This window comes from Bacillus rossius, chromosome 1 (genome assembly GCF_032445375.1).
Source record: "Bacillus rossius redtenbacheri isolate Brsri chromosome 1, Brsri_v3, whole genome shotgun sequence".
In the NCBI taxonomy this organism is placed as follows: domain Eukaryota; kingdom Metazoa; phylum Arthropoda; class Insecta; order Phasmatodea; family Bacillidae; genus Bacillus; species Bacillus rossius.
Genome location: NC_086330.1, coordinates 21,375,517 through 21,400,911, shown reverse-complemented (window position 1 = coordinate 21,400,911; position 25,395 = coordinate 21,375,517).

Here is a 25,395-nt window from a genome sequence, read left to right as displayed (position 1 = left end):
ATATCCCCGCCCGCCGCAACATGAACCACCCGGCTCGGCTTGCCAGTCGCTAGTAAGACTGTGATTTTGGCCCCGAATACATGCTGTGCTTAATTTTCCAGAATTAAATTAGATTATACCTATATTTAAAGATAATATTCTGTAATTTTTAAAAATAGTTTGTACCAAAAAAATACACGTGATTTATTGGGGGGGGGGGGTTGTCTGAAACCTCACCAAAAATCACTAGGGGGGAGGGGGGGGTTAAAAATTTGCTAAAAAAACATCACGTGATTAATGGACGATCCCTAAGAGACGCCGTCAGAAACTAAGTCCGTCAGAAACCCAGTCCGTGAGGGACTCTGAAATTATTTGCAACCTAGTAGAAAAAAATACAAGTCCGCGAGGGACTTGGAATAATATCAAGCAAAAGTAGTTTGGAATTAGAATATTTTCGCAGAGTGAGGAAACTGAAGTTTTGCCTCGTCTGTAGAATAAAGGGAATTGTCTCGTGAAGGTCACGAGGCATGGAAGTGTTTTAACTGGAGCTGGTGGTAATACGGCAGTAGGGCAGTGTGGCAAGTGACGGAGGAGAGGTCGAGGTCAATTCGCAATAACGTAAATTATACCAACCAGCATTACGTTGATGATCAGCGTGACGACTGACACATCCGTAACCAACGTATCCTTTACGTACCTGGATTCGACTGAACATTACTCTAACTTCCTGAACAGTGCAGGTGAATGTAACGACCAGTACACAGCTACTTCGCGGAGGCGTATAACTACTGACGGGGCAAGTCCACTAGACGTCGCCAACTCCATGGCAGTTGCTGGTCCAGAACCACCCTGCCCAATCAACTGATATAAAGGGGACGCTCCCAGCGGGGTTGTCTGCTGAGTTCTCCAGGAGGCAGCTACCTACCAAGGCGAGTAAATAAAAGAATACTCGCCGCAATATTGGCGGGGCACCACTAAAACGAGTACCACTTTCACTAGTCAGGAGAGATGTGAATAGAATTCGCTGCCTCTAACAAATATGTGTGTGTGAGAGAACAAACAGTTTAGTGTAATAATTTGTAATATGGGTCTATAATATGTAAGACCGAGACTTAACCAAGAAAACTGTTGATAACTTTAAAGAATTGTTTACTTTTATCATATCACCGTGAGAGTGTATGTATTCAGAATTTATAAACTGTGTAACCAAGTTACAGGCAATAATTAATCTGTGCTATAAGTAATTTCATTTCAGTTGTATTTGATTAAATTCTTTAGCTTGTTTTATTTTATAATGGTGAATTTATATTGTTTGGTATGTTAATTCAAGGCTAGTAAAGATGATTAACGTAATTTTGAATGTGCCAAAAACCGGATTTGTAAGAAGCCTAATAATTTGACGTTCGTAAAATGTAAATTGCTGTTTGCTTTGGAAAAGGGCACTAATTAAATTTGCGTAATTTGTATAAGTGATCCAATGTTGTTAATCTTGTTAATCTGTTCACAGACACCTTGGACACCTCTCATTGTGATAGTCATCAAAGTAATAACTCAGAAGTTTGTCAAGGCTGATCAATCGTGTAATGAAGGGTGTGATGTTGTTACAAATTTGTCAATAAAAAAAAAACTTCTATTTCAGGAACTTTTGAACCATCTCTGAGATTCCTAACCTTGTCCTCCTGCCCTTCCGGACAGGAGGTAACACATGAATATCCATTTAGTTAGTTTTAGGAATTAAATATGGCTGCCCCACATTTTAACTAAGCGGGCCAGAAAAAAAACCCAATTACGTTAAATATTATTCACGTTTCCTTCCGTTAAAAAGAGGGTTAGTTGATAAATAATTAAAAGTAGGATCGGTAAACTCGAACGTCAATAAACACTAGAAAAACAAATAGGTCCCAAACACATGCCAAATACTCTAAAATGCTTCATGATATTTTAAAACGTAAAGAAAAATATAAACGCAATCCTGAATTGTGGTAACGTAAATAAATAATCTTGTTTGCAACTAACGTTATCCTAAAAAAAAACATGGTGACATCACAGATGCCACAAATCTCGTTTCGTGGAAATTTTTTTTTCTTAATGCAGACCGGACGCAATGCTCATAAACTCATACCCAATTACAAATAATTTTCTGTACTGCTGTTGTGTCACAATTTCACCACACAACTTAATTAAAAGTTGGAGAAAAAAAGAGGTGAAACTTCTTTGGCAATTCATACCTCGACTCGTATATCGTAAGGGTTAAAACGGCAGAAAGAAAGAAATAAGAGAAGAAAAACTATTTCCTAAAATTAACACAGCACGAGGTTTTTTGGGTTTCATTTCTTTTCAAGTATTTAAGAATCCTAACCTTTTTACATTTATTAGAAATTTGTTTGAAATAAAAATAATTAATAAACAAGAATGAACAAAATTATTACTCATTAAAAAATAACTCCAATAATTATTGATCAAATCATTAATGAATAATTAACAATAAATATTACTCACAGTTGACATACTCACACCATATAAAATAACTCTGCCTGTTACTGTTTCTTCAAACAGTCCTGCCATTTGAAACACGTCAAATCTCTGAACTAAAATAGAAATTCATAACAGGTAGCGCTATCTATAAGGGAAAAGCAGGGACTATCTCAAAAACGCTCACTATGCTGCTGAATGTACAAGGAGGAACACGAGCGCGCTGGTAGCAAATATACAATTCAAGGCACTCACAGATTATTTTATATAGGATACCTATATCTATTTAATGAAACAAGCGCATGCGAACACTCTCTGTCTTATTCTTTTGTTCATCTATCTCTCTCAGTTTTACTATTTTTGGTGGGGGACGAATCATCTACAAAGAGGAGAAACGAAAACGAGCCAATTAACGTATATAGCATAGTGCTCTCTTAACATCTCTTTGACGAGTACCAATTCTCTGTCATTTTCGCGTCAGAAACGTTTCACAACAATGTTTCACGAAATCGTTGTATTAAAATTCGGCCTTGAAATTTTTACTCTCATCGCGCCCAAATAAATTTCACTTAAAAAAATGACCTTCAAACTGTTGTAAATGTACGTTACATAACTTATCTTCGTTGGTTAGTTCTCTTTTGAATGGAAGTAAGTTCGAACGCCAACTGAACTGTGTGGCGCGTACATAAGTAGGAAGAAACATGGCCGCGTGGAATGTCAAAGTTTGTCTCTGCTGAAGGGTCCCCACCATTAGTACACGCTGCTAATTACCAAGGAGACGGTCTCTGCTGGAGTCTGCGAGGCCGGGAGATGTGGAATCATTCTTTCCCTCCCCCGCCCCCAGAATAGCGTCCCCCCCCCCCCTTATTCATCTTACGATCCACATGCAGACGTCTTCGGGAACGACGCTCGCGACATCTGGTGCCAAGTTTCGGAATTAATGAGGCGGTCGTGAAGTGTCCCCCCCCCCCCCCCAATTCCTTTTACTGTCGGTGGGTGATTTGGAACGCTACGCAAGTTCGTTTTTACGTAGCTTTTTAATGCATTTTACGAATACTGAAAAAAAAAGTGTGGTGTTTGCACGTTCTCATTTACATGGCAAAAAGTTGCGTGACAGTAAGTAATTTCTTAACGTACCTTCTGGCTTCATTTTCTCTTAAGCGACTGCACGCACGTTTTGTTTTATGAACCTGACGATTAGTAGTTTATTCAGTCTTCCAGCAAATGTATACGTTAAATGTAAAATTAAAATCAGTTTTGATTTTTCTTTTAACGAAAAACACGTGATCACAATATTATTAAGTAAAATAAAGAAGATGAATAAGTATTGTGAAAAGTTTTTAAGTGGTAAATATTCTGTAAGGAAATGCGCATTTATTGTATTAATTTGTGCAAGGGTTTATTCCGTCGTTGCTCCAATCTTAACTCATCACCTTTCATCGTCTGTGATAAATGGACGTAAAATCCTCAATTCAATTATTCATTTAATCTTTTATAGTCCCACTATGACCAGTGTATTGGTAGAGCCATTTAATTGATTTACACATATTCACCCCATTTTTAAAAAATAACATTTATTGGTATAAGCCATTCCCGGTTTATACTGGTTTCCATAAACAAACTTCAAGAATGGATAGCATAAATTATATACATAAACACACGTAGAACAACCCAAAATCAGTTAATGTAAAATGTCACAAGACATGAAAGCACAAATAATTTCGCAAAACCAATTTATTAAGGAAAAAATAAAAAAATATTACAGCATAGGTGAACACAGTTACCTGACAACAAATATACAGTTGTAAAAAGTAAAGTAAATATAGGAATACCACACGGACATAACAGTGACGAGCAGGTTTTTGATGTTGTGTTTTAATGGTTCTTTTTGTCTTGTCGTTTTCAACCCACTGTGTTCGTCTGTGATGCTATTTTTTCTGACATAATTCATTCCATTGAATTTTCTGTGCTGTCTAGGTATGTAAAACTTATTATTAGCTGAAACAGAGTTGTTCTCCATGTGTTTATGTATCAATTACTAGTTGTTGAATCTTGACGTTTTTCTATGAAAACCAGTATTGAAAAGCAATATTGTATTTTTGTAAAATTATTTTTAATTAATTTTTGTATATTCAAAGAACTCTTTGACCGCAGGCTGTGGCTAATTTAGGACGCGGTTACGCGAGATTATAAACTATTCCAGGTAAACATTTAAAAATTTTGCGTGCGGTTAAACACAGTCTGAAAATTTACGTTTGAGGCCATTTCTCATTCAACCTAAACATGTTGGAAAAGTAGTTCAGAACGACGTCTCTTCTACATAGGCCTCTGATTGGCTGTTGAGTGTTGAGAGTATAAAGCAGTCATTTGCGAAAACCGCAAGATCATAAATGTTCGTGGCACAAGTTCGTGTAATATTTTAACGATTGCAAAAAAAATTAATAGGTTAATGTTTTATTGTTTTAAATTTGATGATGACTGTATTCACAAGATGATCGGTTATGGAGTTGAACATATTTTATACCAACTGACGTTCAGCAGTACGCTTTCGCGTTTATAAACATTTTCACTTAAACCTGTTCAATTGAAGTAGTTTGGTATTCCGTGTATTTGCTCCCTAAGGCCCTGGCACAGTGTCAAATATTTTCCTCCAATATATTTTATTATACCATTGGAGGGGTGGAATAAGATGGAAAAGGGCTTCCAATATTCTATATAAAATATATTTGGACAGACAACCTCAAATATGTTTTTAATCATGCAACACAATAAAAGATCATTTTTGGTCAGAAGTATCTGAAACATTCCAATTTAAGTTTATATTTTGGAATAAAATAAAACATCATCCTCCTGGATCAATTTTATTAACTTGTTGAGCAATTTTTGTATCTTGAATTGTTTTGAAAATAAATAAAATCTACAATTATATTTTTACATAAATAAATGTTAAGTAATTTTTAATTAATGAAATTTTAGTTCATTTTAGGTAGATTTCAAAGATATACTAACTATTGTAGCCGTTACTATGGTGCGACCTTCCGGAAAAATTTATACAATAGTTTTTCGTTTCATGGTCCCCAAAACTAACGTCAACTCAAAAGTGTGTATATTTATGTATGTGTGTGTAAATATATTTAAAAAAAAAACAATTATTTGACATGATGACTGCTTCAATTTTTCACAAATAACTTTCTAACTGATATATAAAATCATGTAGGGAAAAATTTCGGTCTAATTCGTTAATATGCAATATCCGAGCGAAGAGGTAGAAATAGGTAAGCTTTTAGAAATATAAAACTGAATAATCGCTGTAACTCCCATGATATGGAGAATATCACATCCGTTTGAAAGTATTATAACTCGCCACAGAAATACCGAAATCTTTTGTCTGAATAAATTTTTGATACGACTAAACATAACTGCAAGGTGTGAAAAAACAGAGGTTTGAGGACAAAAAAAATCATATCTCTCTTAATTGACACAACATAGAATATGTGCAAATTGTTTATCTTAAAATTTAAATCTAAAACTTTTGTATAAAAAATGTTTGATTAAACGGGTAAAATTAAAAAAAAGCTTACCTCCTTCGGTCTGAAGACTATCGATTCCGTTCCAATCGTTTTTAAATCTTATAAAATTAATTTAAAACTTTTGTCTGAAACAATTTTTGATAAGACGATAATTGTTATGGTGGGTTAAAAAAATTAAAATTTATAATTTACATATTTATATATTCTGTACTATGTACAATATTAAATACTTTCTGTTTTATTGTAAAACCTTAAATTATTATCTACAACTTTTGTCTGAATATTTATTTTTGGATATGACCAACCATTACTGCAAGAGGTGGAAAATACAAGGGTTGGAGAGGGAAAAAATCATTACTCCCTTCGTAGGCACACTATAAAATCCGTTCGTACTATCAAAACTTTTGTCCGAAATAGTTTTTTATACAACTAACCATTGCTGCAAGGGGTGGATAAAGAGGGTTAAAATTACAAAAAGAAAAATAATTAGTCCCTTAGTAGGGTTACTATTAAATCCATTCACATTGTTTGTAAATGTTATAATTTTTATCTAAAATTTTGTCTGAAACAATTTTTGATAATTCAAACCATTACTGCAGACGGTTGAAAAACCTGAGAAAATAAATAAAAGTTCCCTACCATGTACACTATTGAAATAATGTTTATTTTTGTTCAACTTGTTAAACATTTTGTGTAAGGTAAATTTTACCTAACAAACCATTACTTCAAGTGGTAGAAATAAGGGGAGAAACACCAAAAAATTAAATTTTTCAAAACATACAATCAAATCCGTAATAATTTATTGTAAAACTCCTAAACTTTATGGATAACCTTTGGCTGAAATAATTATTGAAGAAACAAAAAATTACCGTAAAAACCAGAGTTAAAATAAAAACATTCTTAGTATCAATTTCGTCATAATTTATTTTTAAACATATTAATATTACCTTAAACCTTTGTCCAAAATAAATTAATAGGACCACATATTAGTGCAAGGAATGAAAAATAGTTTTGAAGGTCAAAAATAATTACATAACTGCCTCAGTAGGGAGAATATTAATTTCGTTAATACATTCATGCTGGATGCAATGAGTTAAAATATTAAAAATATTTTTGCTGCATGGAATATGTGAAAATATTTAATCGATTTTTTGAATATTGGTGAGCAAAGAGAATGTTATGCACATTAAGTTTTAAAAATGTTTCCGGAATTTGTAGAAGTTTTCAAAACATTTACAGAATAAATAGGAACTTTAAAATCTATCTACGCCTGTAGACTGTGCCGAAAGGAATTTTTGTTCAAATATTATTTTCGCACATGACAGACATTGTTATAGTTATTTCTGGCGGGAACGGGTATCAGCTCAGTTTTCGCTACACACGATTATGATTCGCCCATTGCATCCAACTTCAAAGCTATTTTATAACCCGTCCTATAAACAACATAATTGATGGAAATTCAGTTCATCAAACTTGTCAAACAAATTTGACTGAGCTAGTGACGTTTTTCGGTGACGTCAAAACACCTCAATTTTTTTTGACACAGCATATTGGAAGGTGTTGGAAGCTAAAGTTTGACAGTGTGGGATGGCCGTTAGTGTTGAATCCGAGTTGGCGCGGAGGTGACTTTCCTTTATCGGAGCTGGTCCAGTCAATGATCTCGTGTCTAAAAGTCTGAAAGTTCAACATTGTTTTTTCTGTATGCACGTACAGTCACCGATTACACTACCATCTGTGAACCTACAAATGAGTTATCCTGATTGAATGTGCGTGATGATGGGATGTATTGAAAAAAATAATCGATTTTCAACGGTATTTTTTGGCTCGAATGGAGGAACTTGATAAATATCAGTCTCTCATAGTTAGAGTATTAATAATAATAATTGCCTCACCGATTATACTGCTATCTATGAACCTACAAATGAATTATCGAGATTGAAAGTGCGTGATGATGGGATGTATAAAAAAATCGATTTCAGCGGGATTTTTAAAATCTCGATTGGAGGTACTTGATAAATATCAATATCAGTTTCACATAATAAAATATTAATAATAATAATCACAATTAAACCCTCAAGACTTTTTTATTGCCATGATGCTTGATACAATTTTAGAACGCTGAAAAAAAATTTTTGGGTTAAAAACAGTTCTTCTTTACATTATGGGCTATATTATCCTTGCTAATTATAATTTCTTCAGTTTCAAGGGATACAGGTTCAAATCCTTAAAATAATGCAACAAGCAACCTCTAGTTCAACTCTGAAGCACACAATGAATCATCAAAAATAAGCAGTTTCTTCTATTCTGTAATAGAGACAGAATCGTTAAGAGTGTTACGAAAAACATCGAAAAACAAATTTAAATGTCTTGTCAATACGGGAATAAGAAACAAGAAATTCTACAACCACACCAGTATAACTTTTTTATGATATTCTTTTCTAGTGATATTTAAGATGTAACCAAATATCATAATTTCAACGTTTGTTCATTTTCAATCAGGTACACAAGTGTAGAAAAAGCGTAACAACCATAAAGTGATCAAGACATGCCCTCCAAAGCCAGGAAGTTAAAGACTTAAAACCTTGCGATAAATTCCCAGATTAAATTAAAATTTTAACCAAAACAATCATTATAAAAATTACGTGGTAGCAAGTACGCAATCTTTTAAAAGATTTAAAGTAACAAGACACGTATTTATAGCGGCCGTCTAAAAAACCTCGTAACAGCTGACAATATTATACAATAGACAATAGTTTGTGGCCAACAATACAACCACGTGCAAAAGAAAAAGATCCAACGTATGCAAAAATACAATGATAATCATAAAAAAATTATAAAATTTATAAAACTTAAGGTGCAGCGCACATATGCAATATGCTCCTCAATAAGTAACAAAACAATACTTAAAAAGTACACAAAATAATTACACCAACATAAAAACCAAGGGCATAAAACAATTTACCAATGGCTTAAAATCTTGCTAGATAACAAGCAATGCAAGCCTCACGGGGTCGAACATGGCAGGCGGTACAGTCGACTGGCCACCTGTACAAGCTTACAAAAAAATTGGTTGTCTGTAGTCGGTTTACGGACGATAGTTTAACGTGACAACGTCATGACAAAACATTGATGAAATGATTGCATACTTCTATGAATAAAATTTAATAATTTTTATTGAATTATCACTATTTTGTATGGATACAAAGAAGGAGTGAAATGAAATATACAATTTAATTGATAAATTTACTTTTATTTGCACTCATTAATTCAAATATGTTTATTAATTTAACGAACAGATTATTTTAACCATAACTTTTATTCATGTTTGCTATTTAACTTCTTCCAATCTGTGTTATTCTGTTAAGGATAGGACAATGATAGGAAAAGAAGAAAATTAATGGGAGTGTTTCAAGTTGAATGTGCCTCTAAAAAGTCAAATCGATGGTTGTTCAAATCAAGTGGAAGAGAGATTGATGCGGCGCAAGCGTACAATGAGCGTAACGGGACACAACGTAACGGGAAAATGTGCGTAACGTGACAATGTGTCATCCTTTTTAGTGAGTGCAGCCGGCAATCATCGATTTATTAGACGTTGTTACGTCAAAAACTCAAAATTTATGAGGCTGAGTCCTCTCACAGAGAAACAGCAAGGGCAAGAAACCAGAACGCAAGAATATACGTGGCTACAATTAGAAATTAATACCAAGCCACAGCAAAATCGCGAAAGACGATCAAAGCTGCAAACGTGGCCCGCTTCGACGGTAAATGGCACGCTACACAAGGGAATATTACGTACGGTGCAGTGTAGCAACAAATTTATGCACCAAAATAAAGTTTATCCAAAACATTAATTTAAAAGGTGGCAGCTGAAAACAAAAGTTTATAATACCGGAGAATAATTGACCGTTTACGTTACGTTGGTAGACATAGATACCGTCTGTCGCCAAATCTACTCACAGAAACACCAACTTACGTAATATCTCGCCGGGCCTTCACGTTGCACCAATACTAAGTCCAAGTACGTAAATTTACTTTAAGATGCGAAACTATACCCTAATTCATTGACTGAACCAAATGAAATGACCCGGAGCCTAGAGCGCGCAGCGCATGCTCAAGAACCCTGGAGGTATGAGTAGGAGGAGATGACGTCACAAGGTAAAAGGAATGAGAAGGGGGGAGGAAGGTGAAGACCACGCCGTGGCGTCTTGTAGCAAATGTGGTTAATTCAGTTAAATTTACTTTGCAAACGATTAGGTGTTAACATATTACTGTAAAAAAACAATTTTAATAATTAATAATAAATAATTTTTTTATGTTTTACTACTATTTATTATTTAATTCATACCATTTTATCCTGTCACAAACATTTCAAATATAATTAAATAATATGTATTGACGCTCTCTGTGAATTTACAAAAGAACGAGCAAGCTACGGTATCGCTATCTGTCGTGTCGATTTCAAACACTACTCGGGTACATTGGGTCCAGTGTCGTGAGGGAAGCCTAAGATGCACAAAAAGTTCTGCCATTCCCGATTACACCCGAAAAATTCACCTTCGGCCAACCTCGGGTTTATTTATATATATTTATATTTCTCTGTTTATTTTAATGTAAGTAGCTATACTAACATAACTAACCGGTCCATAGTGTTTTAAAGTGTTTTAATGTAGCTAACCTAACCGACCACTTTTAATACTAGAATTCATTATTCCTGCGCAAAAATAAAACAAATCCCGAAGTTGGCCGAAGGTGAATTGTTAGGGTGTAGTCGGGAATGGCAGAACTTTATGTGCATCTTAGGTCTCCCGTGTCGTGACGGGGGCCGCGTGTGCGTCGTGGGCCCGAGTGGCGCCTGGGGGGTGTGTGTGGTGTGGTGTGGGTGGTGGAGTGTGACGTGGCCACTCCTGGAGGACCTCGTTAGGCCCGGGTCGCGACCTCCGGAGGGTCCTCTCCTGCGCAGGACTCCTCGGCGCGGCCGACAAGCTTGGAGAACCCGGCGACGCCCGCCGTCGACCGAACGGCGAGACGCTTGCATCCGGCCACCACGGACTGTAGAACTTCGGCGCGGTTTTTCAAACCAGAATAACCCAAAACATAAATTAATATCGCCTACAAAGATTCTCCGTGGAAAAAATTGGTTGTCTGTAAAGTAGGTTTACGGACGATAGTTTAACGTGACAACGACATAACAAAACATTGATGAAATGATTGCATACTCTTATTAATAAAATTGAATCATTTTTATTGAATTATCACTATTTTGTATGGATACAAAGGAGAAGTGAAATGAAATCTACAATTTAATTGATGAATTTACTTTTATTTGCACTCATTAATTCAAATATGTTTATTACTTTAACGAAAAGATTATTTTAACTATAACTTTAATACATGTTTGCTATTTAACTTCTTCCAATCTGTGTTATTCTGTTAAGAATAGGACGATGATAGGAAAAGTAGGAAGTGAATGGGAGTGTTTCAAGTTTAATGTGCCACGAAAAAGTCAAATCGACGGTTCTTCCAATCGAGTGGAAGAGAGATAGATTTGGCGCATGCGTACAATAAGCGTAACGGGACAATGAGTCATCCTTTTTTCGTGCGTGCAGCCAGCTTTCATCGATTTATTAGACGTTGTCACGTCAAAAAAAACAGTAGGACTGCATAAGAGATTTCTCCCCGTTTGGGTTTGTTGGCCCAGCCCTCTTATCCTGAGCCCTACCGGCCTGGAGCCCTCACGGGCGTGACTACGGATACGCCGTATACGCGAAACAGGAGAGGTGTTAGAGCTCCGGCTATGTACAGAGGCTGAGGCTACCTATCCCAGCATAGAAACCACCTTCCCCCTCCCCCCTCACCCCGGCCAAACTCAGATAACCAGACAGTTGGCTGCGTCCTAAGCCCTTACACGTTATCAGCACTGCTGGCGCCTACCCCGTTCCACCACATCACACTGGGACCCCTCAATCACCCAGTGAAGTGTTGGTCTAAATGAGTTAGGAATTGTCAGGTTGACAAGATGCTGTGACGTAGTTGAAGCAAGTTTCTACCCTCGCTATCGCCACGTTGTTACACCTAAAACATGCTGAAACGGTGCTTTATGACGGTAAATAAGCATGAATTAGAATCTCCCTCGTTAAAAACGGTTACTACCATTGAAAAGGTAATCTAAAACTTTTTTAACAGTACATGCACTACTTTTCAGCCAATGTTTCAGGCTTATAACCAACATGGAACACCATTAACTTAATAAAAATTAATTCACACAGTTACTATGTAGACTTGCTGACATGGTCACCCCATGGTTAGTCTTCTTCAAAACATCATTACAGAAACGTACACATGAAATGTGAAATGCAACCCTCCAGAAAAAAATAATTTAAACGCGTGTGTTCGTTTGGTGCCGGATTACAGAATGTGCTGAACCGTGGAATGCTTGAATGTGGGGCCAAGTTTGTGCAGCTTCGGAATTTATTATTAAGTTTTGCTGTCCTTGAAGAAGAAGGTTACTTAGGTTATATATGTTACATAAATATACTTCTTGCCAATTTTTCTTCTTGGAATGTAGAAATTTGCAAACTTAGGCCATCGTTACTAAATTTAAAGTTTCTTAGGTTTAATAATTCACATAAATATTGCGTGAATAGGTTGTAAATATTTAAGTTCTCACTTAATTAATATATATTTTTATAAATACTTGAGTGTAGCTTTAGATTACGCTCAGGTTTTCGTAACTGAACTGAAAGGTTAGTAGATGTTAGGTCAGAGTTGTTTGAAATATTCAAAACACGCAAAAATGTATATAATACTGCTTTTTTTCCTCCCAAAGGTTTCACGAGTGAATCGCGAATTTTGGAAATGTTTTGAACTTATGGCAGTAAGTGTTACGTAAAATTTTCCGTCGCTGCTTGAATGGAAACGTCCAAAGTGCGATTTCTTCTGCTTTCTCGAGAAACTCTGCAAACGTCCTTGAAATTATCCAAAGTATTTGACACTGCTGCAAATAAGTGAGTTACGATTTTAATTATCCTCAAACTGTTTTTTCCATAATGTGTGAATCATTGCAGTTTATTTCTGGGTTTAACGTTTACTAATTCGTCAGTGAATATTTTAAATCTTATTTACGGTTCTCTTGTGGAACCCAAATGTTTTACTGTCATGTAAGAGCTGATTTTTTAATTGTTTTTATTTAAATTGTTTTTATATCTTTCCGAAATAATGCATAGGCCTACTCGTTTACGTACTAGGAATCGAGTACACCAAAAGCATTCCCAAAGTTTCAAATATTGGTTTTATGTTTACTATTTTGTCAGAAAATTTATTCTTTTAGAGAAAAGTTAATTTCGTTGTTCAGATCTATTATAACGGTTGAAAAGAATTTTTTTTGTTTCGTCACATTTATCACAGCTTAAAATCAGTGTTTATTTAGCAAGCTACAATTACATATCGTGCTGTTTCTTTTAACGTGAAACGGAATATAGAGAAGCTGTATTAAGTATTACATAATAAATAAAATACGTGATTCTTAAGGTGACGATAAAACATAAGATTGTAAACTATTTCTGAATATTGAGGGTAAAAGTGTGAAGAAGATGGACGCCATAACTGAAAATACATATTAAACATCAAAAGCACATCCAAATGGATTAATGGACAGACTAAGACCATTGATTGCTTCTCTAAATGCAAAAGACTATTTTTACTCAGATGAGATAGCCTCCATACTTGAAGTCTTAAGAGAAGCGGGATTTACAGAATAAAAACTGCAATTTGTTTTGATCTTATGTATATTTTTTAGAAAGATAAATAAAACAATTTAAGATGAAATAGATATGACTTATTTAAAAGCATTCTTAAAAACCTTAATTAAAAATTTTGGTGCTCAATGCGTCCATGGATTATATAAAAGATAAGCATACATTATTCTTTGAGTTAAGATAATATTTTACAATTTGAACTCGATTTTGCAAAAGTCAAAGTTCGAAAACAGGAGATTGAAACATATCCTATCGTAACCTGTTAATCATATCCTATCGTATTCTGCCAAACTTACGACTGTGGAATTAATGTTGCTTTTAGGACTTTTTAACATACCTATATAACTAAAAAGTAATTCGGCCTAAATTTTTTTTGCAACAGCCAAAAATCAAAGCAAGGACATGAATCGATCGATTCAATAACTATATTAAGGGTTACATTTTAAAATTATTTTTAAGAATTTTTTTCCTTATTTTAGTTTAATGACTGCTGATTTTCAAATATGGCAGCCTAAATTGCCCACAAGATGGCAGATGCTACGACAATCTGGTGATTGACTTTAACACCAGTCTAGTGATTAAAATATAAACCAATATGGCGGTAGCACACTCTAGCAGACAAAAACAAGATGGCCGTCAAATCATATTGGTTGTATTTTATATACTAATATTCCCTGCAGTTAGCTGTTAAGATTTTAGTCTGCTTGTAGCTCCGTCAATGAAGGATCCGTTGGGAATTTTTTAACCTTATCAGCCCCTCGCCATGAGGTTTAACCGAGCATTCAAAGTACCATGGATTGCGTTTAACTATTTATTTTTTAATAATATTAAAATTAATTATTTTTTAAATTTATTTTTTAAAATATTTTGATAATAATCACTGATTTCCAAGATTGCGGGAAAGACATCGTAATTCAAAATGGCGGATTACAAAATGGCGGACGTAACGTTATAATCAAAGATGATGGTATCCAAAATGGCGGAAAGTTCCTAAATGGCGTCCATGACATTATCCAAATTGTTATTGTTAAGGGGGTTTCCTCCCATTTCAGGTAATGATTTTATATTTATATTAATCACTGATCAACTTTTAGACTTTTTCAATTGTTTAACTTTCACGAAATGAAAAATATATACAGCTCATACTTTTTGCATAATTAGGTACCAAAGTTACATTTTTAACGTTTTTGGGTTGTACAAATAAGGAGAATTTAATTTATTGAAGAACTGAAACTTTTTAGGTTTAACTGCAATGCAACTGGCTACTTCATGATATGGCTTTGAATTTTTATCACAAAAACTCATTTTATGTTTCTTGGCTGTCAAAATAATAACAAAATTGAGAATTTTGAAATACCAGGTAAAATTAATTAATATTTTCTGAAAGAAATTCAAACCATTTCTTGAAGTAGCCAGTGGCATTGCAGTTAAACCTAAAAAGTTTCAGTTCTGTAATGAATTAAATTCTCCTTTTTTGTACAACCCAAAAAAGTTAATAATGTAACTATGGCACCCAGTTGTGCAAAAAGTAGGCGCTGTTTATATTTTCATTTCATGAAAGTTAAAAAATTGAAAAAGTCTACAAGTGTATCTGTAATTACTGTAAATATAAAATATTGACCTGAAATGGGAGGCACCCCCTTAATATCTCAGAGGCTTGAGTTTCAAAAATTTTTAAGGAATGTAAGCCTGTTTCAGAATATTTAATCCTTTCAAAGGCAAACATGTTTTGAGAAATTTGAGGTTTAAGATTTTTGAAATTTGAATGGAAAATTTCCTTTACAAAATATAATATTTTTTATTTTTCAAATTAATTTATATTGTTTGGTGGAATTTTGTCCTTAAAAAAATTAACATTTTGAGTCATTTTGGGGAACTGTAGTGTCAATAGTGGCCAATTTTTTTTTAAAAGTTTAGAAATTATGACAAATTTCGAAGGTTAACGTTTAATGTCAAGGTCATCCAAGGTGGCCGCAGTGACGTCACAATTCAAGAGGGTGGTCGGCTCCACAAGCTCCACCTGGGAATCCTGTGCTTGGATCGGCGATTATTTACTACTGACATTTACTATCTTTTTATACGTTTAGAATTTGAAATTGAAAAAAAATTATGAGCTTTTATATTTTATTTTACACAACCCATTTCCTCCGGATGATCTTTGGAGATATAATCTTTTTTGGAAACTTAACTTACGCCATTTAAATTCAACTATAGTTAGAATTTCGCAAATATTTAAACGATATATATTAATTTAGTTAATGGGCTACCATTAATACAAATACATTATGAACCTACGGAATAATATTTCGTAATAATTTAACAAATTATCGGTCCAACCGAAGGAAAACTGACAGTAAATTTAATTTCCTGGGCTCTATATCACTTATCACGAAATCAAAACCACTTATTAAAAGTATTTTGTGTCAAACACATAACTGTCCTATATATTTATAATTAGTGTGCCTTAAGAGTTAGTTTTTTTTTGGCAAGACATATTTTATTATTTCTTACATCAAGTTGCTTAGAGATTTTCCTTACTTTAAATAGGTTAAAACTTATCTGAAAACAAAAAGTTTGAGCATTTAACTGGTAAAGATTAGAGATGTAAATCATCGGAAACTTTTCCCGAAAAACTTAAACACGTTTCAAATAATTTACAACACTTTTCCTGTGCCTTGCAATAACTTACATCCAGGACACGTAAATTTGCAAATCATTGGTTTTGCGTAGAGGAAAAAAAAAGGAATGAATAGAGAAGGAAAGAAAAAAACTCTGCAAAAGTAAGAATGAAGAGTCCCGTGAAGAAACAGAAATGAACAGGGCGAGCGAATCAGCGGCGTGCTAGTGTGACTAAATTTCTCCCAGAAACCTAAATAACAGAAAGAGAGGCGTAAAGAGAAAAAAAATATTGGTTGGACTTTTTTTTCTCTCCCGCGAGGACTCCACTCCAACTCCAGCGAAATGGCTTCAGTTTGGTCATGTCGGGTGCTAAAGGAAGGGCGAAATTCGCTGCCTCTCGGGATTGATGAAGAAATTGCAACAAGAAAGGACGAAGAAAATTTTTTTTTTCCCAACCCGTTTTCCTTTGTGACCGAAATTGCAGATGGTGATTCTCGTGTCCTACGTTTCTCTCTTTCTTCATTTTCCTTAAAATTCCCCAGCAAACTTTTCGCACCGTGGTTCTCGTCTGCCTTGGTGCCACACCTCCTCCCCCCCCCCCCCCCTTCACCCCGCGAAGCACCTTTTCGGAAATTTTTGTCTCTTACTCTGAATTCTCCTCCTGAATTTCCCTTACGAACCAACACTTTACATTACTACGTAAATGTGTAGTGAATGTTCACTGAAATCGTTTAACTACGCCAAAGTTGAAAAGCGAAGAAGAAATAAGTATCTATTACTTAAAAAATTTAACTCACTCACTTATTCTCAAAATAATTTCTTGCGTTATTTGTTTGGTTATTAATTGATTTATTTTCTATTTTAATTAACACTGAAACTTATGGAGGGAAAATTTTGGATTAGACTAAAACTATAAAATATTTTTTGCTCTGACTCTTTTGGATTTTATTTTACTTAAAACACAAGACAATTTTTCCAATTAAAATGAGTACAATTTTTCTAACGGAAATATATTATATCTTAGGTATAGCCTGACTTTGATTTGAAATTATTTAATTTATAAATGCCTAAGTTTTAAGTTATTTTAACGTATTGATACTTTTTTATACTTGGGAACAAACATAACGATATGTAATATTATTTAAATTTTATTTTTGTACCTTTGAAAACTCATGGAAACGAAAATTATTTACATGCAAAACGTTTTGGAATGAAAAGATTCAAATTCGAGTTTAAATCTTTATAACCACATTTAATTAGAAAATATTAAATCCTATTTACTTCAAACATTCTTTTTGATCTACAATGATCAAGGTAATTTCAATCATTTTCATGACACTAAAACATAACGTATTGTAAAGATATATCTGGTTCTGCAGTCATTTCCGGCTGAAAGTCAGATATGAACAATCATCGGATGTAGATGGTTTTTAAGAAAAAGCATATTACACGTCCAATTGTGTGATAATTTTACACACTACTGATATAATTACATGTTTTACAAGAAAAAACAGAAAAAATAAACCTGCAGTTACAGAATTGTTCCGACGTTAAATTCAGCACTTACAAAATTCAGTTCTTAGATGTTTTTTTTAATAAACTTTTGATCGTCGGGGCAACTAATTAGCTGTTGTGGAGTCTGTAGAAACAAAAAAAAAAAAGTAGACTACGTTCACGCTCAAAATTTGCAGTTCTTGTTTGCAGATTGAGGCGTTTATTTTTCTCTCTGTAGGACGTCAGATATGGAATGTCCGATAAACGAAAACTGAATAAACCAGATTTCTGTAAGTACGAAATTTCGATCTTGACAAGTTTTTCAAAAATGGCCAAATTTTAAGTTGTGTTTACATAGATTCGTGTTTTTATTTTCTATGTAAAGCTAAATTTAAAAAAAAACCAGGTTTACTACGAGTCTAAAAAGATTTGTTTCTTGGCTCTTACTAACCAAGCAACGTTTTATTTCGAACTATCGGCAGATATTTTGGGCTTAATAAAGGTTTGACAGATTCCTGTTCCTTCAAAATACTACATTCGATTTATAACGGCACCATAATAGTTAATCTAACTTTGTCCAGTTGTTTTAAAGACAATATCGTTTTATTATTTAAATTGGTTTTAATGTATTGTAATATGTTGTCTACTATGCTTCGTTGAAGCATTTCTATAATTTAAATTTCTCTCTTATTGTTGGATCCAACAACAATTCTAAGATTATTCGGCCACTTGAATAGTATGCATTCTAACGTTTCTAGAAAAAATATTTTTTTAAGTTTAATACTATTTTTGTAACTGGATTCATAACTTCTTGTTCATCATATCTACGCCCGAATAATTCAATAATAATAGTTTAAAACTTAGATATTCTTTATAAATAATGCATGATAATTATTTATTAAAAACATTTTCCTAATATTTGATTAAATTTTGTTTGCAAAAGTTCTGGGATTAATTTTCAATATGTGTCTCAGCGAAGGAAATGAGAGATACAGACAAAACAAAAATTACCTTTGAATAACAAGTACCTAACTGAAAATAAAATATTCAAAATTTTAACTTATTTGTGAAAGAACAGCAGATAGATAACTGTATTTTAGGGAAATTTTTATAGGTATTCATGAATATTTGCATCTCGCACATTTTATATCTTCTACAAACCAGAAAAAAGTACACTTGAGGTATCTTCGAAAGCGAGATGATAACATTTGGGTGGAAAAATAAATTTTACAATGCAAGAAATTTAAGAGGAGATCTGTAACTGGTTTATTGAACAAAACATAATAAAGATAATAAAGTATTAGTCTTTATTTTTTCGAGAGACTATTGTAAATCTAAACCAGAATGACTGTATTGGGATTCGAAGCCACGCGATCCTATGTTCAGGGCAACTTATTATTGTTGTTTCACATCACTTGACTGCACACATATAGCGGAGACTTGACACAGTGATAAACCGTGACCAATTCAAAGTCAAAATATAAATTAATATACGTGGTGTTGCCACGCGGATTGGGTTTTAAATCATTTTGTAGGTAATATTTCAGTTATTTACATCAACATCATGTCCATGTTCTTCATAAAATTTACTAAGATTTTAATTTGTTTTATAAGTCAATTCGTACTTATGTATACAAAAGTAATATTCTAGTTTTGATTAAATTTAGTGCTTGCTTTTGAAGATTCTAATAAAACTATAGCTACCAATATATTTGTAATAACAAAAATGAAATTATTATTATTAAATTCTTGAAAAACAAATATATAAATAGATTTTAATTAATAGAACTCGAAAATCAACACGAAACCCTCTCCTTTAGACAGTTTTCGCTGTGTATGGCTTATTTTTCTCGCACATCCACGGATGCTAACATTCTAAATCTCTAAAACTTGACATAAAAAAGAGGATTTGCGTGCAGAAAATTCTCAATCACACGCAGCGGTTGGTAACTCCAGTTTAATCTTCGTAAATGATACATACACTCGCTCTAACCAGACGTGAAACCACGGGATTACTGTTAACGATAACGAATGCACCGCTAGACGATTCAGCATTTTCTACCTCTGGCAGGATTGCTAAAATGTCAACTTGAAATACGGAACCAAAAATGGTAACGCGAAGTAAGAAAAATGTATCAATTTAGACACCCAGTTTTTTTAATTTTTATTTCAATAAGTGTAAGTATTAAAATTTATGCCTTACCCATACTTTATTTTTTAGTTAGTAACGTGTCAATAAACGGTACTGCATAATAAATCTGCGCAAATCATTTGAACACAAAAATTCATATTTAAGGATAAATAATACACATAAATGATTAAAATTGTTAAACGTTTAATCTGCATAGTGATAGGCTTTTGATTTTTTCCAATCATGAAAAAATAACCTCATTAGATGGTAGAGGAAACAATTATTTTTTCGCGTTTCAAGAATTTTACCAACACAAAAATTCAAATAATATAAATATCATAAATATAAATAATACAAATATCAATGAAAATATTTTAAATTATATATAGAACCGTTACTCTTTTATAATCTACTTTTAAAGGTAGTTTTACTCTTTTAATGTAAGTTGATCTGAAATAATGATTTCAAATTAATATAAGTACTTAAAAAGATACATAATTACTTTTAATTTTGCTACAATTTATTTTGAACTCATGTTATAAAAAACAAGTTTTATTTAATTTTGTTTACAAAGTTACGTAATTTAAGTAGGTAAACGTATAAACACATAACTAAACGATAATATTATAGTAACATAAGGAGAGATGATAGTTGTTTTTAGTGACGGCACATTTAGACTTTCTTTGCACGGTTTTTGTAAGTTTATTAAGTCTTTGCGTGGCTTTAACATAAAGCTTCCAAATTTTGTATTTGTAAGGTCCGTTTAAATATAGGCACGAGATCTTCACGATTGATTAAAATTTATATTGTTAATGGTGTGCAAATTTTAGTATGGCTTTGAAATAAACAAAATTCACTCAAAAGGCAATTAAAAGTTAATGTAAACTTCATGTAAAAAATAACTTTTTGAAATTTTTTTTCTAAATGTGTTTTTCATGGAGTTAAAAAGGGATAAGTGCGATTCAATCAAAGTTTAAAGGGATACGCAATTTTTATTTAAAATATCAATAATTATAAATTACAATTTTTGTTTAATTTTCATTTTTCAATTAGACCTTAATAAAGACATGATATATTATTGTTTTTGTTACTTTACTTAAGTACTATTTAATTTGTGACATACTTAACTTACAATGCTACAAGATGAGCAATATTATGAACTATGCAAGAGGGAAACCGTTAGAAGTTATCTATAGTTTTACAATATACCAGTTCACCAGCTCAAAATTAAAACTCTTAAACCAACCCTTGGAAGGAGATCATATGTTTTCAAATTTTTCGGGGTAAACCAGTTTCCAACGCTTGCCCGGACGTGAATTTTAACTCACTCTGTATTAGCATTCTAGGATGGTTGTTGTTTCATACAGATTATAGGTTTACGATTTAATGCTTTTTTGATTCAGGTGTGGACTTACCTCATCCAAAAAAGGTTTTCGAGGACAGGTGGCTACGTGCACAGCATAAAACAGCTTTTCCTTTAGGTATTATCCTATCATCAAATGGTATACCACTGAAAACAAATATGAAAAGTCTATAGCAATAACATACAACAAAACCTTTAGAAAGAGCGTTACATTTAATTCAAGAAAGACTAGAGTCTCCTTGGTGACTTCACTATCTAGTTAGCTCTGAGTACTCGTTTATGTCGCTAGTTTTACTTGGCGAGTATCCACTTCTGAACTAAACCCCTCGTGGCTTGAATGTTTGCTGAAACACTCGTCACTGGTTAGGCGAGTCTCACTGTAATTGGTTCATCGAACTGTAGGTTTTTGCAACTGGCGTTAATAATGATGACACGTGTGTTCATCTAAACTGATCTGGGCTCGTGAACAGTACAAAACAATTGTAATACGGGCAACATGGGAAACTGGTAAGTAATTACGCGAGACAGTCGATGCCAGCGAACCTTGCGGAAGAGCAACTACGTTCTCCAGCGCGTGAAGATAGTTTACGGTAGTGGCATCTAGAGGCGTAGAAAGCAACTAAGTGAACTGTCTCCCGCTTTTCCCAATATTGTCCTACTACGACACTCGATGGTACTCCACCACCGGTGAGGGTCGGCGGACAAAATGGCGGCCACTCGCCTTGCGTGATCGATAGGGGCATGCAGATTTTGCGATTCGAGACTAGATGAAAGTTAAAACACTTTATCATCATCTTATAACAGAGTATTGCCGTCTGGGATTATATAAAGAGTAGTTTTAATCAATATATATAACTTACAACATATAATTTTTTTTTTCTATAAGCTTCAAGATAATCTGTATCATCGTCTGTGTTTCGTGATTGGGCGAGTTTCTCCCAGGTACATATCGATTGTAACAACAGCAATCACAGTGATTCAGTGCGGAAGCAAACGCGTCCTGAGTGGCTCGGTCAAATAAGGCAAACGACAACTCTCGCAGACGGCCGCCAATCACAAAGAAGAAACCACAGGTGCGGGTATACCTTGTTTCAGTCTGATATAGGCACTCGGATCTTTTCGCGAAAAATGCCTGCCCCTAGTGATCGAAGATGAGCGAAGTAACAATCATGGCGGATGGTCCTAGGCGTGATCGGCAAAATCACGTCGCAGCGGACGTCCAGGTTGTATGTTCACGCGTCGAGTCCCTCTGGTAACTAGTTGACCCCAAAACCCGTCGCCGACGTTAGTTCTTCCGGGTGTCTCTCGGTTCCCCCCGGGTCGTCGAGGCATCCGGACGAAGAGGGGTTTGGGTTTAACCTACCAGAACACGCGGATACTCTCCCTTTTCCTTCCCTCCACCCACCAACCCCCTGAGGGCGCGCGGGCGGTCGTCTTCGGACTCCGCGCCCGACGCCGCGAGCTGCCAATTAACGCCCGCGAGACAGGGCGTCCTCGCGCGGACCAGACCCGCGTCAGCAGCAGAGCGCTAACGAGGTGGTTAAAACTTCCCCATCCCCCCCCCCCCACCATCAACCACCTAGCGGCCCGCGAATTAATTTCGACGTTCCGAGCTCGGTGTCATCGTCCCTCAGTCCCTTACCACGCCACACTCCCCCCTTCGCAATCATTTTGTCTCTTCGTGGGACACGACTGTATTCGGCGCTCCCGCGTTGTTAAAAGTTACCACGCGTCCCTTTCTTGCATTTTTTTTCTTTTTGGATGTTTGCCACTTGAAAAGTCCATTTGGCCGTCATCTTAACGCGGCAGCGCGGCAGGTATTTAGCAAAACACGTGACTTTGTGCGACGAATACATTTTTGAACATTTTGAACCACTGCAAAAAAAAAAAAAACCTTCATTTAATGCCACGTCAGAAACATTTTTTAAATTTAAAAATTGTTTATCTACACATCCATACATACGCATCGTGCGTTTTAAGCGTAGGCTACTAACTTGGCGTGATAAAAAAATTACTTTAATTTTGTAGGCAAATATTTAATAAAAATAATATTATAAAGGGACATATTATAAACACGATGATATTAATTCAGTACTTAATATTAATATTATCACGCGTTGAAAGTAATTAACTTATTTAATATAGTAAAATAAACGAGATAATTTGTTTCATTAATTATTTAATCTATAAATCTGCTTAGTTTGTATCCTAATTATTAATTAAATAATCTTTTTAATTAATAATTTATTATGCAAATAAATTATACATACATGAACATAGCATCACTTATATAAATACACGTAAAATTTTTGAAACACAGTTTCTATAACAAATATTCAAGATAAATATTTTTTTTTGTGTTATATGGGCCATAGTATTCACTATCAATCACTAAAGTATGTGACTTAAAATCAGATATAGAATTTTTATTTTTATGTAGTCTTTTTCATCTTGTGAAAATTTCGATTCAAGGTGCGCGCGCATCGTAAAAATCCCCTCTCATCATTTTTACACAATGCACCTAAAGTAGTATATTAAATAAATTTAGTAACGCACTTAAAAAAAATATTTTGACATATTGATGTACTGGAGAAAGTGGTAACCGTCTACCTCGATACAAATTTTGCTAACAAAGATTCACGTATTGCCTGGCATGTTTAAGCATACTAGAATTGCTTTAAATAGTATTACGCACAATATGATGACAATTTGAATAAATTTGCAGCCAAACTATCCATAGACATTAATAAATTTAATAAATTGTTGAAATTTTTTGATGAACCGTAACAATAAAGAAAAATATGTTTTAGCTGAGTCATGTCAATTAATATATTCTTCTAAATGCTTACACCGGTATTTACTGGTAATGTTGAAGAACTGTTATAATGAAATACTAACTTACAAAAAAACTAACTTAATTAGAACATATTTCATTTATATTGTATTTAATGCATTGTAAAGAATAATGGGTAAATTGAATAATGTGTAAAAGTAGCGTTTTTCGATTTAATACAATTTCTTGAACATACGCCATTACAGTTTTGAACTGTATGCCATAAAACATGTTTGTCTCATGACAAACCGTAAAAAAATGCAATGACAATTGTCCCAAAAAACTGTATTAAATCAAAATTCCCTATCCACGTTGCAAATTTCATCGAGGTTTTAATTTAATTTTTTGTAAAGATTCTTCTTTTAAGTATTAAAAGTATCTGCCTCTTGATTCTTTCACTTCCAAAATTACGCAATTATTTTCGCCCAAAGGCTTAAGTGGGCATGGGTAAACAAGGCCTTCTCTTAATGAAGACGTGTTCCGAGGACGACACTTCCAATCCCGGCAAGAAGTTCACCGGAACATTTAATGAAATGGAATTTGTATCAGCCCCGTAACGAGGAAGAAAGACAGCTGCAAGGGGAGGGGTTATGAGATAGTCCTTGCGCTACCTTGGTGTCCACTGCTTTGTCGACATGAGGGGTGCAACCCTGAGTCTCTTTGGACATGTCGCGGATGTTTTAGATTACGCCAGAGCTACAGACTTTTCGACGTGCAACGTCTAGGCTCTCGGCATTTGGTGGGAGTAATTTCGTGGATGCGACGGAAATAAAAGGAACGGAAATGTGTAACAACCACTGTGCTGCCATCTGTGGCGGATGGCGCAAACAAAATTTGACGAATACAAAGAAAAAACTTTATGTTACTAAATTTTTAAGGACTTTTAACAAGATGAACAGTATTGTAATAAAAATCCTTGTCAAAATTCAGGTCGAAAGACGGGGGTTCAGTATTTTTTTTCCGCTTTTATCAGAGCCCTTTTTTATACCTATGTAGTTGATAATTTCGCTCTGCAAATCAAATGATTCGATAGTTGACGTAGCTGCTTCGGTAGAAAATTCTACTGGAAGGGTGAGGAAACTACTTGTGATTCGCAACCAGAAATGTAGTTGAAAATAAAATTTGCGTATATTTATCACGCACGGCATTATTTTAAATCATTCAACGTTGTTTGTTTTCCAAGGCCCGAGTTTTGTATTATAGGTGTACCTATTTGCCAC